The sequence below is a fragment of the Sinocyclocheilus rhinocerous genome, unplaced genomic scaffold (assembly GCF_001515625.1).
Source record: "Sinocyclocheilus rhinocerous isolate Xijiao unplaced genomic scaffold, SAMN03320098_v1.1 scaffold30, whole genome shotgun sequence".
Classification (NCBI taxonomy): Eukaryota; Metazoa; Chordata; class Actinopteri; order Cypriniformes; family Cyprinidae; genus Sinocyclocheilus; species Sinocyclocheilus rhinocerous.
Window position 1 is genome coordinate 66,227 of NW_015657838.1, and position 13,806 is coordinate 80,032.

Genomic DNA, 13,806 nt, shown 5'->3' on the forward strand with positions numbered 1-13,806 from the left:
TAAAATAATACAGAACAGCTTTACTTGTCTCAGAACAAGTTTTATATTTTCTCAAAATTCTGCATCGAAACGCACACTAAATGCATACCTGCAATACTTCAATAAGAATAAAAAAAACTTTCCCCACACTTCATAGACCTAATCTTCCATGTGAAAAGATGTTTTTACTGCAGACCTGTAGTTCTCCACTGGTGTTCACACTAACATTTCTATGAATAACTGTTTCATTTGTGGTGGATAGTCTACTTTTTGATCTTTGATGACAACATTTTATTATAGTCAACTAAAACTACAAAAACTAAATCCAAATCCATCCATCAAAAAAAAAATAAAAAATAATAATTGCTTAAAATAAACGTTAAAAAAAATAATTATTGGGAATAAAATAAAAACTTATTTGTGACCCTGGACCACAAAACCAGTCATAAGGTTTTTTTTTTTATTATTGGGATTTATACAGCTTTATACAGCTTCCCATTGATGTATGGTTTGTTAGGATAGGACAATATTTGGCCAAGATACAACTATTTGAAAAACTGGAATCTGAGGGTGCACAAAAATCTAAATATTGAGAAAATCGTCTTTAAAGTTGTCCAGATGAAGTTCTTAACAATGCATATTACTAACCAAAAATTAAGTTTTGATATATTTATGGTAGGAAATTTACAAAATATTTTAATGGAACATGATCTTTACTTAATATGCAAATGATTTTTGACATAAAAGAAAAATCTATAATTTTGACCCATACAATGTATTTTTGGCTATTGCTACAAATATACCCCAGTGACTTAAGACTGGTTTTGTGCTCCAGGGTCACATTTCAGCTAGTTCTCAAGTTAGTTTAACTTAATGTACTAAAAATGAAAAATATAAAGCCACATTTCAAAATATTAATAAAAACTATAATAGTATCTCAATAACATTTTTCAATACTTCTACATTATCAGTGCTAAAACAAAAGAGCCGTAATACTGAAACCAACAACAACAACAACAAAAAAACATTTCTGTAATATTCAATGTGATGTCCCAGACAGTGTATTTAATCTATACATTTTAACAGTACATGTTTTTCCTGGGAATCAAACCCCTGATCTTGGAGTTGCTGGCACCATGCTCTACCAGTTACACACCCTAAAGAAAACATTAAATTAATAAATGTTATTAATAAATGTTATTTATTTATTTTCTTTTCTTACAATGTAACTAAGGCCATGAAGGGGGAGGGGGGGGTGGCATCACATTATCGGGAAAAATAACAAGAAGTTCAATGAGTTCAATGAGTGACGAATGCCGTTTTTATATTCACTTCAGTATCAGCCAAAGAAAATAGTCACACATACACCAGCAAACCACAGAAATGGCCCCCCACGTGGGAGAAATGCTCTGAGGCACCAGGGCAAGAACTGCAGTGCGGCAGAGATCAGGGTGGACAGCAGCTCATCTGAGTGACAGACGCAGAGTTATGCCCCTGTTACAAACCTTCCATTTTTCACTTCTCAATCTCAGTGATTGGAGAGCTGAGAGAATAGAGCGGGAAAGTGTGGCAGCATCCATCTTCTCTATAGCACACTCCCTCACAGATACTTTACACAATTTATGAGGCACATAACACAAAAAAAGAGAGAAAGAAAGAGAGAACAGGAGATGCAATCACAAGCAAGTCTTCCAAATCTCATATTGATTGGAACAGTGAATGGGGCCATAAAATACTAATACATAAAATATTATGACCTTTTACAGCTAAATTGAAATTGACTACAATGGAGAGCGATGGTATTATGCATAAAAACCTGCTGTGGCAGTTGTACTTCAAAGTAATGGTGTCTGAAATGGGCCGATGCTGTTGATTTCTTGGTCTAGACCAGTGCATTAATTCATGTCACAAGAATAGTAGGGTCGTGACAACAAACACAACTAGACATCGCCTTCCAAGTCTTTCTGAGAAAGAGTAATCCAATAATAGAGTGAGCGAATCCATTATTAGATATTAGAGACTTAAATCTGTGTTGAATCATGTATTTGGATATGGAGACAAAGAGACCGCAGGAGAGTTACAGCATCGCTATGAAATGTACTGGAGACCAGTGGCTTTACCACATGTTGTTACAATATTGCATAAAAGCATTTTTGGGTAGTTGACATTAAATTTAAAAAAGTCCTCCTGTGGTCCTCCTAAATCCTCCTGTGGTGTCATGTAACAAAAAATATGAATTCATTCAAACATTCAAAATTTAATGATCTGAGAACACACAACAGAATAAAATCAGCATTGCTCTAAAGATATTTGGCAGTTGCACAAACCACATACACGCACACATCATAAAGCACCAAACGCGTGCATTTATTCTTGGCCTGCGTTTCCCAAGCAAGCCATTTCCCCTGCAGCGTCTGGGCTCCGTAGTTATGCTTTCAACACTCCATCATGCAGCCATCATATCCAGAGCGCCTTAATTACTGCTGCCATTTTGACTGAGCACCCTCCTCACCCTCCAAATGAATAACACCATCAATGTTTAATAAGGGTCCTGCTCTAATCAAAGACACAGGCACACACCTCTCACTCAAATACACATGAGTGCACATACACTCACCCCCGAATATACACATAGCCTCCAGTTCCAAACATAATCATAAACTCAGCTGGTCACGCACAGAGGAAACCCGACATTAATATGGCCACAGGCTATGAAACAGGGGTGATGGAGGAAGGGAGAGAGCGAGAGAATATGTTCAGAATGGCATACTATAATCCTACCCATTTTTCTACTATTTTTGCACTGTGCATATTGTGGATGATTTACCAAAGTTCTGTATGCATGGATTGGATGGAACAGATGATCTACTGCAAAGTATTCAGTATACAAGCACGAAATAGCATATCCTAAAACACAATGCCCTCATCTTGACAATCCATTTTAAGTGCACTAAATAAGCCTACCAAAGTTATTGTATTACTTGGAATATAATAGAAGAAAAAATATATTTTCTTTTGTCTCATAGGTTCACCAAGGCTGCACTGATTTGATCAGAAAATGCAGCAAAAAAGTAAAATTGTGAAATATTATTACAATAATATAATATTATTGTAACACAAGTCTATTTTAATATATTTTAAAATGTATTTTATTTGTGGGATGACAAAGCTAAATTTTCAGCAGCCATTACTCCAGTCTTAAGTGTCACATGCTCCTTTTTTATTATCAATATTGAAACCAGTTGTGCTGCTTAATATTTTTGTGGAAAGCATGATACATTTTAAGGACTCTTTGATGATTATGCGGATTTATTTGAAATATAAATCTTTTCTAACATCATAAATGTCTTTACCTTTACTTGTGATCAAATGAATGCATCCTTGCTGAATAAAATGTATATATGTTATTATTATTATTTTTTTTAAATCCTACTAACCCCAAAATTGTGTATGTGTGTACATTAAATAATATGGATAAAAATAATTTGCTTTTGCTTCAGTACAATTATTACAATTAGGAAACAACATGTTGTCTTCATGTCATACAAAATCTTTTTCTGAAATAGTATTAATGGGTCTAAAAACGTGGAAATTTAGAGATGCTTTTATATTTTAAAGGGTCTTGTAAGGGGTCATAATAATTAGGGGTACTTGGAATCAAAAGTAAACTACTGATATAGCACAAAATTGTTTAAATAAAAAACTAAATGTTAAAAAATACAAACAAAACATTAACAAATAAAACATTAAATACTGATTCAAAAATTCTAACAATAATAATAAAACAAATACTACATCGTATATAGTGTAGTACACATACTGTGCAGTAAGCAGTGAGAGCGGTTCAGAAGAACGGGAGAGTAATGATGGGCGGCAGCGGGAATCAAGTAAGGGCACTGGCTCTCCGGATAGCGTTTCCTCCGATAAGCTGAGCCACAGCACCTGGTGACTAAGAAAGGCTTAATTTGCACTCTGCTCTTTCCCTCACAGAAGCTCATTCTACAGGAGTGTTACAAGAGAAAGTTCAATAAAGGGTAAAGATATTTATTTTCTCTCTCTCCCAGTGGCAGGGGAGCACGGCATTAACTACAGTCAATGGTATCGATTCCCCTGGGTCAGCGACGTGTCTGTGACTGCGACGAGGGGGGAATTTAGTGTTCGGCTGTGAAACAACAAGAGTTGCGATTTTATCTATTAATTTCATACTCAAGTGACTGGGTAGTTGGCTGGCATCCCACGGAAGCTGAGAGATGGGAGATCTTAAATGAATGGAGTCGTTAATAACGTACTGAGGAACCTTGCCTTAAAGGGATAGTTCACCTAAAAAATAAACTCTGTCATCATTTACTCACCCTCATGTTGTTCTAACCTCACATGACATCTGTTCTTCTGTAAAATACACAAGTTGTTCATCAGAATGCTGAATGTTTTGTTCCATAAAGACAAAAAATATGCAGATGTTTATTATTACTATTAGTATTATTTCTTAGCGTTGCTGTAAACTTTGGCTGTCAATAGAATAAAATAATACAGCTAATTAATGATTAATTAATGATTCATACTAGCCTTTGGCAAAGCAGACTATCATAATTTCATTGCAAACATATTTATTATTATATCAATTCAAGTACAGTAAATGTAAAAAAAACTGCATTAAGCCTGTCAAATTAATATTTGATTTAATATGAATAAAACGATCACATGTCCTTTGAATACTTACAGTGCCCCCCCAAAAAATAAAATACTGCATTAAACATGTATAATTAACCTTTGATTTATATTAAACATATTTATTTTAATATTAATAAAACTATTACATGACCTCTGAATAGTTATAATGCACCAATTATTAATATTATTAATTTTTTTTGGACATTCCGCTAAATGTTATTTGTGTTCATGTATTTTGTGTGTTCATACAGGTTTGGAACATCATGAGAGTAAATGACGACAGAATTACACACACACCATGTGACACGTGTAGATGTCAGCTCTTTTATCCTCCGTCGCACCGTGTTCACATCTCTCTGTTCATTTTCTCACCCTGCAGTGAACAGTTTTCCCTCTCTGTCTTGACACAACCCCCTGCTAGGTCTGAGGGCGGCCTCTCTCTCTGTGTCTATGGTTTTATGCTGGAGAGAAACTTCAGGTCAGCAGATCTTAAGAGTTGGATAAATGATGGTTTAAAGCTGGTGGGGCATGCATAAATCCAACAGACGTGTCTGCTTTGGACAACGGAGACACAGACATCAAGAGAAACACCAAACAGAGCTGTATGGCATAGAGCAATCTATTCATCTTTGAAAAGGATCAAGAAAAAATGTTGGTCCTAAAGAGTAAGGTTTACACACTGTATAATGAGAGACATCAAATTCTGACCTGGAGAGCAGCGGGACAGGACAGAAATGCTGTAATCGACACACACCCACACACACAAACGTGTGTGCTTGTGAAAAACACTGAGGGTCGTCAGGGGGAATCTTGATGTAATTCACCAATTTGATTCAGAGAAGCTCATCTGGTTGATAATCGGCATGCTTCTGTCAATCACACGCTCCCAAATCAAAAATCAATTCCATTCAAGCACTCTTTATCATGCCTGTTTAACACACATTATTACCATATTACCCCAGGCCACAACGAGAGCTTGAGTGGGTAAGTACACCTGAGAAAGCAGCTGAAGAAAAGACACTGTAATCTGAATTTACTAAACAACAAAACCCTGAGGACACAGAGAAGCTTTGTGGATTCGAGCAATAAAGTATGAAAGGTCATGCAACATAATGAACCACGATTAAATTTAATATAAAGTACATCCTTACCGCATATAGTAATATAAAGTAAGTGCCTTACCGCATATATAACTAATTTTTACTTATTGCATATATAACTTAATAAATAAAATATAATACAACATTGGCACACCCAGGGCTCTAGACTGAGACAAAAATGTGTGAACAATAAATAAATACATAAATAAAAATGTGTGACAATAATTTAAATCTTGTTCTCATTAGTAAGTCAATAAAAATGTATCCATACGCTCTTTCAACACATATCAGCTCTTCAGAGTGCACTTCAGTATTTGCAGCACATAACAATGGACAAATCATGAGGCATGAAGCGCAATTTGTGAAAACATGACCCTTATGAAGAGTTATTTTTTAATGAGTCACTCAAAATGATCCAAATAACAGCCCCAAACTGTGTCAGTGGTTTGATTCAGACTCATTCACGTTGTTCAGAGCCGCTACTGAATTCACAAGTGACTCCCTTCACTGAATCGATTCACAACAATACTGTAATGCATACTTTAGGTGTTCATATGACAATGTGTAATTAAAGATACATATTTATAGCAGAGTTTTGCTGAAATAAAAAATAATAGCATAAATAAATACATTTTCATACTATTGAAGTCAATGGGGACCAGCAACTGTTTGATTACCGACATGAGAGACAGAATCAAACTGAAACAAATCTCTACTTAATACAACTACAAAACTATCTTTGTTTACGCAACTTAAATCATAGTATATATATTAAAACATCTATTCATCATAGCACGCAGCATTCATTTTTGCTTGCAAGAAGCTTTGAACTTGATTAACTGAAGCGCTTCAGAACAACCATGTTTACGGAGTGCTTCTATAATTTGTCAAACAAAAAAAAGTTAATTTGCCTCCTAAATATTTAATTTAGGAGTCAATGACTCCCTCGTCATCCCTGTAACCTTATTGTTGCCGAATAGCATGCTTCACTTGGAAATGCATTACCAAGTAAAATGAGTTGTGTTTCATGTTGATTTAATAGGATGCTGTGCAGCAATTTACACAGCAGCTAGATTGGCAGGTGTTTAGTGGCAAAGCATGTATTTTAGAATAGCTGCAACACTGTGTTGACCAATCAGCATTCAGGACCTAAACTATCCATCTAATAAAGCAGCATTAAAAAATTAAAAAATCTGAAAGCGTCACATGGATTAATTCAATCATTCTCATCAGATGAGACAAAGTGCACCCTTATTCCCCTAACCTGCTGATGAAACATGACCCGCATCAAGCAGGCAAGAAAGACGAGAAAACTTTGAAGAAGGCCGCGAGGCTGCGGATGCCATAATGGACACATACATGTTTGGACGAGGAGAGGAAAGAACCGGACCTATCAATTTCCCACAACTCTCCCCTCGAGTAATTTTGCGGCGAGCTTCGGCACTCTAATTGGTGGACATTTTCAGAAATTAAATTTGACAACAAAAGATAGCCTGCAACGACAGGCTGGCTCCCAGACTCCCTAACCTGAAGTGACGGCACTTTTTATATGCCATCTGCAATTGAAGAAATAATTAGAAGCATTTTGGCTGGTGTAACATTATTTCGAAAGGCCATCAATGTTCGCCGAACCCTCCTGCGTCCTCTCGTTTGCAGGTGAAGCTCAATTTGTGCCTGGACCGTTTCATTAAAACACCAGTCACACCGACTCTGCCTTTGTACGGCAGGCAGAGTGCCTTCTGGGTAGGCAAAGCTGTGTCTAAGAGTAAGGCGGTAATCAAGTCTTCTATCCTCAATCCTAAAATTGTGCACCTCCAAAAAGGTCTAAAAAAGAAAGAAAATAAAGCATTTCCCTTTCAGTTCAATCAAGCTGAGATGGAATAATGAGGTGAATATAATAACCAATCTGTGATTTCTGCTTTTTAGAAATAAGCTTTCACATCCTCCTGTTTCCAAAAACAGAACGGCACAGTATGCAGCGGCATGACTTGTTGCTAAGTTACAAGATGCATCTAGAAGAAACCACTAAGTGAATGCTTTGTGCGAGGGCACACACGTGTGCGCGCTTTTTTTCTTGTATGTGCTTCAATGGGAGAGTGATGTGGGATTGCTTTTCTTTAATGAGTGACAGGCAGGAAGTTCTTGAACAAATATGAGAGGAGGAAATGCAGAATGAAAAAGGAGAAATAGAAAGAGGGAAGAGAAAAGCTCAGGGGCGGAACACATGAGTAGCACTTGTCCGGTTCTCCAGATTAGGCCAGATGAATCATAAGGACTCAGAGAACCCACAAACCAGAAGATGCTTCCTCTATACGCTTTTATTCTCTGTCTTTCAAAGCCTATTCACAACAAGTCTGAACGTTCGGGCACAAAAAATGCACAAAAAGATTTCCAAACGAACAATGAATCTCTATGAGCTTGTTATATAGTGTGTTTTTATTTGGAGGCTGAGCCAGTTTTACTTCTTTGAATGCTGATCAATTCATTCAGGTATTCAACTTTTTCAGAAAAACAGCAAGTTTCCATTAGAGACAAATCTCAGGTACAAGGAAAAAAAAAAATTGCAATGGTTATATGTACTGAACTTCCTGCTAATGACTTTTTTGGAAGCTAACCTTTTCAGATAAAAAAAAAACCTTCATTGGATGTGAATATTTATGCTGCAAACTATTTTCTTTCTTTCTTTTTTTCAATATTTTATACTGTCAAATTCAGTTTTATACTGTTCAGTTTTGTTCAGTTCCACTAGACTTCTTTTGAGACCAAACTGACACTTGAATTGTTTTATTCAGATATGGAACCCTAAAAAAAAAAATAATAAAAACAACAAAAAAAAAAATATATATATATAATGTATAATTCATAATATATAAAACTATATACATTAAATATAAATAAATAGTTTACACACAAAAATTCATAATCAATTCATATAATAAATATTACTATATAACATTTATTAATTATAATATTTATTTATATGTAAAAATTATATGTTATAATAAAGCCTATAATAAAGCACTGAAGCCTTTTTTAATAAAAAATAAATAAAAATTATGGTTAGACAGCTGTTGGGTGACTGGTCAACCCTCTTACGCATTTCTAACACGGTTACCTACATTTCTTTCTGACACATTGAAAACACATTAAACCCTCATTGCAGGAGGGATGGTGAATAAGAGAGACAGAGAAATGGTGTCAGGCCAGGGAAGGGTTCGCAGATACGGGGAGACACTTAAGGGAGTGGGCTGGCACTCTTTAAAAGCAGCCGAACGCGCCTGCAGCTCTCATTCAGCTCAGCAGAATGGCTGATTAATTAACGGGCAGAAAAGCACTCCAGCACTCACACAACCAATACTAAAAGCTTTTCTTTCTCCATCTAGTGATTTCTATAATTATTTTGATGGCGAGGCTGCGCTCCAGGCCTAAAGAAAGCAGGGAAGGAGGAGGTAGAGGGTACATGCGGAGACGAGGAGGAGAAAGAGTCCTAACTGTGTTTTTTATTTGGGAAATCTTTCAGTGAGGTATCTGGGCACAGTGGCTGCTCATGGGGGACTTAAGTGGACATTGGTAACCTGTGGAGTAGCTCTTGATGGGTTTGTGCTATATTTTCGACTGACCCTGGTGGGGTTACATTGAGGATTGGAGGACTGTTTGCTTAGGGCAGTGTGGGGACTATTGTTCTCGAGCACATTCAGGACACGGCATTCATACAGCGAGGTAGAGTGCTGAGTGGAGAGCAGGCAACCTTGTGGACCCCTTCCTCCTCTTATCAAACCGATTGCCCACTTTTTCCTCGTATGTGTGTCTCTAAAAGTGTTTTTGGAGATGTGGAAGCAGAGGTTGGCAATCTGCAGCTCTCCATTGGTCCCTAAAGAACTCGGTTGCCCCTGTGCAGATAAGCGAGCCACCTGTCTCCCCCATCCCTACCTCTGGAGGGAACAATGATTATTTTTTAATTGGAGCGGAGCAGAGCTCTGGAGAGTCTGGTTGTTATAGTAACTTTCCACTCTGAGTGCAGTGGGCCTCTTCAGGGCTGAAGGAGCAGCTCACTGCGGACCCTTCTTCTCACAACCAATGCCAAATAGCTCCTCGCCCGCTTCTCTCTCGTGAGGAGAACCTCAAGAGCCCCTCACTCTTTTCTCTCACCACATTCCCCACATCTTTCACCTGCCTGCCTCTCCACCTCTCCAGAGCGTTTAGATGAAAGGAGGAATGGATAGGGGGAAACGAAGGTCTCTGGTATTGGTCGTTTGGATGATAAGAGTTTTATATCTCAGATTTCAACTGTTCGAATCACTTGCATCGGCATGAGTCAGACTATCTTTCATATAATTTGATTGGTAATATTTATGTATTAACTTATTCAAAAACAGTATTATTGTGAAATATTATTTCAAATTAAAGATTTATTTTTATTTTTATTAATTTTGATATTTATGACCGTTTTAGAGCATAAAGTCAAACATGTCAGAGTGAAACAACTGCTCTGATATAATAAAGAAAAAACAGTTTTGATGTTTTATTATAATTTTTATTTAAAAAAAATCACAAAACTGCCAATTTATAAAATAGAAACTTTTCAAAACCAAATGAAACAAACACGAATACAAAGAGAACATTTCTAAAAGATTGGTGGATGTGGTTTAAACTAGATTTTTTAAGATTTTGTCCTTTAAAAAAAAAAAAAAAAAAAAAAATCATGCACACTCTTCTGTGTCACTGACCCTTAAACCATGCACTGCACAGTTCTTTATTAGGTTACCACTACTGGAGAGTAGCTAGTTTTATTTACTCACCAAAGCCAATTTTAATTGCTTTTGGCACTCATTGAGTGTTCATTTTGGACCAAGAAAATACCCAGTAGAGGACTGTAGCTTTAAAAGTTTTCCTGATTTAAAGCTCAGCTTCAAAACGTCTACATCGAGTGTAATTGTGTCTAACAGATTTGCTACAAGTAGGTAGTACTGTGCTCTGGTCTTGCCTTCTGACAGACTAAATCAATTCATAGGTGAAATTTGTGCTTTAATACTGAGAGAAGTGATAAAACTTAAGATGTACTACTCAGACATACTTGAATGCAAAGCTCCCTCCACAGTCTGTCTACTCTAGGCCATGTATGGAAACAAAGTTGCAAAAACAGGTCATTAACACTTTCCATATTTGCATATCAAATCACATATCACAGTGAAGTCTTTGCATGCAAAGATATTAGCTAATCATGGCTGAGGTCATTCACATATACAAGTCTCACAGGCATAGTTCACACACACACACACACACACACACACACACACACACAAAGCCATCATATCATTCAAAACCTGTCAAAACTCTGACTTTATTTCTACTGTTTGTCACTCTCATTCGCAGTATGTAAATATTTGTATAGCACAGTACTACATGAGAGTGAGTAACAGTGACTATATTTCCAGTTCTAGGTGAACTAGAAGGGTCGAAAGAGGGTGAAAATTATCACGAGAAGCCCTGTCTTGTATTAGTGGACATGCTAATTAAAAAAAAAATAATTTAGATGCAGAGAATCCTGTTGCACACTTCATCACTGACAATACAAGCCACTACACATCGAGAGACACTTTTTATGACAGCAGTGGGCAGCAGGGTGTGTGTTAAACTGTCTGTCGGTCTAAATAACCGAGCCGCTTTAATGACTCTCAGTGGATGCTTTTAAATCATACAACAGAGCAACTCTCCCGTTTAACAAACTCTTCATATGACACGAGAGCATGCTCATGCTGACACCACAGTCACTGATGCTATTCTCATTCACATCATCAATTTACCCATCAGCATGGATTTACTCAAAATACTCCCCTTATGCAGGCCAGAAATGAATATGCAGCAGTATACAAACCCACACCCCCTGGCAGAGTGTGAAAAACTAAAGGTGGGGAAATGAACCAGATTATTGATCAAAAACTGAGGCTGTAGGAGACACCTGGCCACAGAGTCAGACAAAGTGTCATACATATGACAAAGATATATCCTTAATGAGCTGCGCTGCGCTATAGCTGATACACCTTTGTCTCCGTGTGGCAGACATCTTTCCCTTCATACAAATAAATGAGTTTCTTTCAGCCAACTATTGTAACTGACCCCTCATGCTGAGACTTTCCTGTTCCGACTGAAACTCCTTTTGACCCAAATATCCACTCAGAAATGACAACAGAGATGATTGGAACAAGACACTGAGGAATCTATAATGTACAGGAACATGCTAGTTACTTTTGCATTACTTTTTATATAAGAGAGAAGATTTCACTTGTATTTGTCAGTCAAAACATAAAAAGTCATTTATGCTATTCATTTAAGGCAAGACACTACAGGCAAAAACATTATTTTATTCATGCACTGGTCAATTTTGAGATTCTTAAAGGGGACATCGAAGGCAAAAATTCACTTTTACATGGTGTTTGCAAATAAATGTCTTAGCAGTGTGTGGACACAGCCACACTACAATGATAAAAATCCATTCACTCCTTTTTTTAATCCCCCCAAAAAACCTAAACAGTCTCAATTATCAAGCCGTTTCAATTTTCTGAGCAGTATGACGTCATACTGCTCAGGCCCCGCCCACGACCGCCGACGGACTGTCCCGTATTAGCATATTTCAGCCAGTTGTACGCTGTCTGCTATTGTCTCCGCATGAGTTCTTGATTTAAATTCCAAGGCTAATGCATTACTTCACCATAGGTGGAGGTCAATGAAATATACATTGATATATTTCTGATGCTCAATCAAAAGAAAAGAAAGCTGATGTGTCCAGCAGAAATAAGAGAATCAATACTAGAGCAGCTCCTCTGGGTTTACAGCTGTGACTCTGTGTCTTAAGGTTATGAGAATTACAAGTCAAGGCGAGGAAGAACTTATTATTAAAGTGTGTTAGGCGTTATTGGCTTCTTTACGGTTACCAAGCAACATACTGTATTAATATAGCAGGTCTATCAGGTGTTATACAACAGCGTCAAACATGAGTCACTCAAATGAAATTGATTAGTTTTACCACTTTGTGTCTTAAAAAGTTTTTAAAAAGTAGTAGTATAGAACAAGCTATTTTTTGCACTTATGCCACACATTTCATTTACATGTTATAAATGAGATGAAATGCATTTAATTTGTTAAATACACTGCATTTCAAAAGTTTTGGGTTGACTCTTATGCTCACCAAGACTGCAATTATTTGATCCAAAAATTCAGTAAAAACAGTAATACTGTGAAATATTATTGCAATTTAAAAGAACTGCTTTCTATTTGAATATATTTTTAAATATAATTTATTCCTGTGATGGCAAAGCTGAATTTTCAGCATCATTACTCCAGACTTCAGTGTCACATTATCCTTCAGAAATCATTCTAATATGCTGACTTGCTGCTTAAGAAACATTTCTTATTATTATCAATGTTAAAAACAGTTGTGCTGTTTAATATTTTTGTGGAAACAGCATTTATTTGAAAAGGAGATATCTTATAACATTATAAATGTCTTTACTGTCACTTTTTGATCAATTTAATCAATCCTTTCTGAAGTATTAATCTGTTTCAAGAATGAAATAAAATATATAAAACCTTACTGACACCAAACTTTTGAACAGAACTGTATTACATTCCCTGGATTATCAAAAATAGACATTACAATGTGGTTATTTATTACATAAGTCTTGTTTTTGTTGCATTTCAAATATAACTCATTACTCACGGCATGATATAAGATATCATCAATGCCGCCCACCCCTAACTGATCTAGCTATGACACTTATCAGAACTGCCAATGCATCGATCAGACACAGGTTAAACAGATAAGGACTGAGAAAAACATAAAAGAACCCTGCACAATTTATACTCTAATCCTTCAGAAATCAATTCAACTCCAAGGAAATCTACTCATAGAAAGCAACACAGGTATAGGCTCATGGGGTTGGTTATAATTCTACCTGACCAACAATATGATTAGTATGCTGCAAATGCTCACCTGTGGCAGATGAAGGCTATCCCAGTTGAAAAAAAAAAAAATATATATATATATCATAAACCATAC

The 13,806-nt window shown here is 36.4% G+C and overlaps 1 protein-coding gene across 3 annotated transcripts in view; it reads right to left on the reverse strand.

The window, feature by feature from the left end:
- LOC107721601 (partitioning defective 3 homolog B-like) overlaps nt 1-13,806 on the reverse strand; it is a 334,485-nt gene that overhangs the window by 63,517 nt on the left and 257,162 nt on the right. The gene's annotated exons all lie outside the window — the stretch shown is intronic.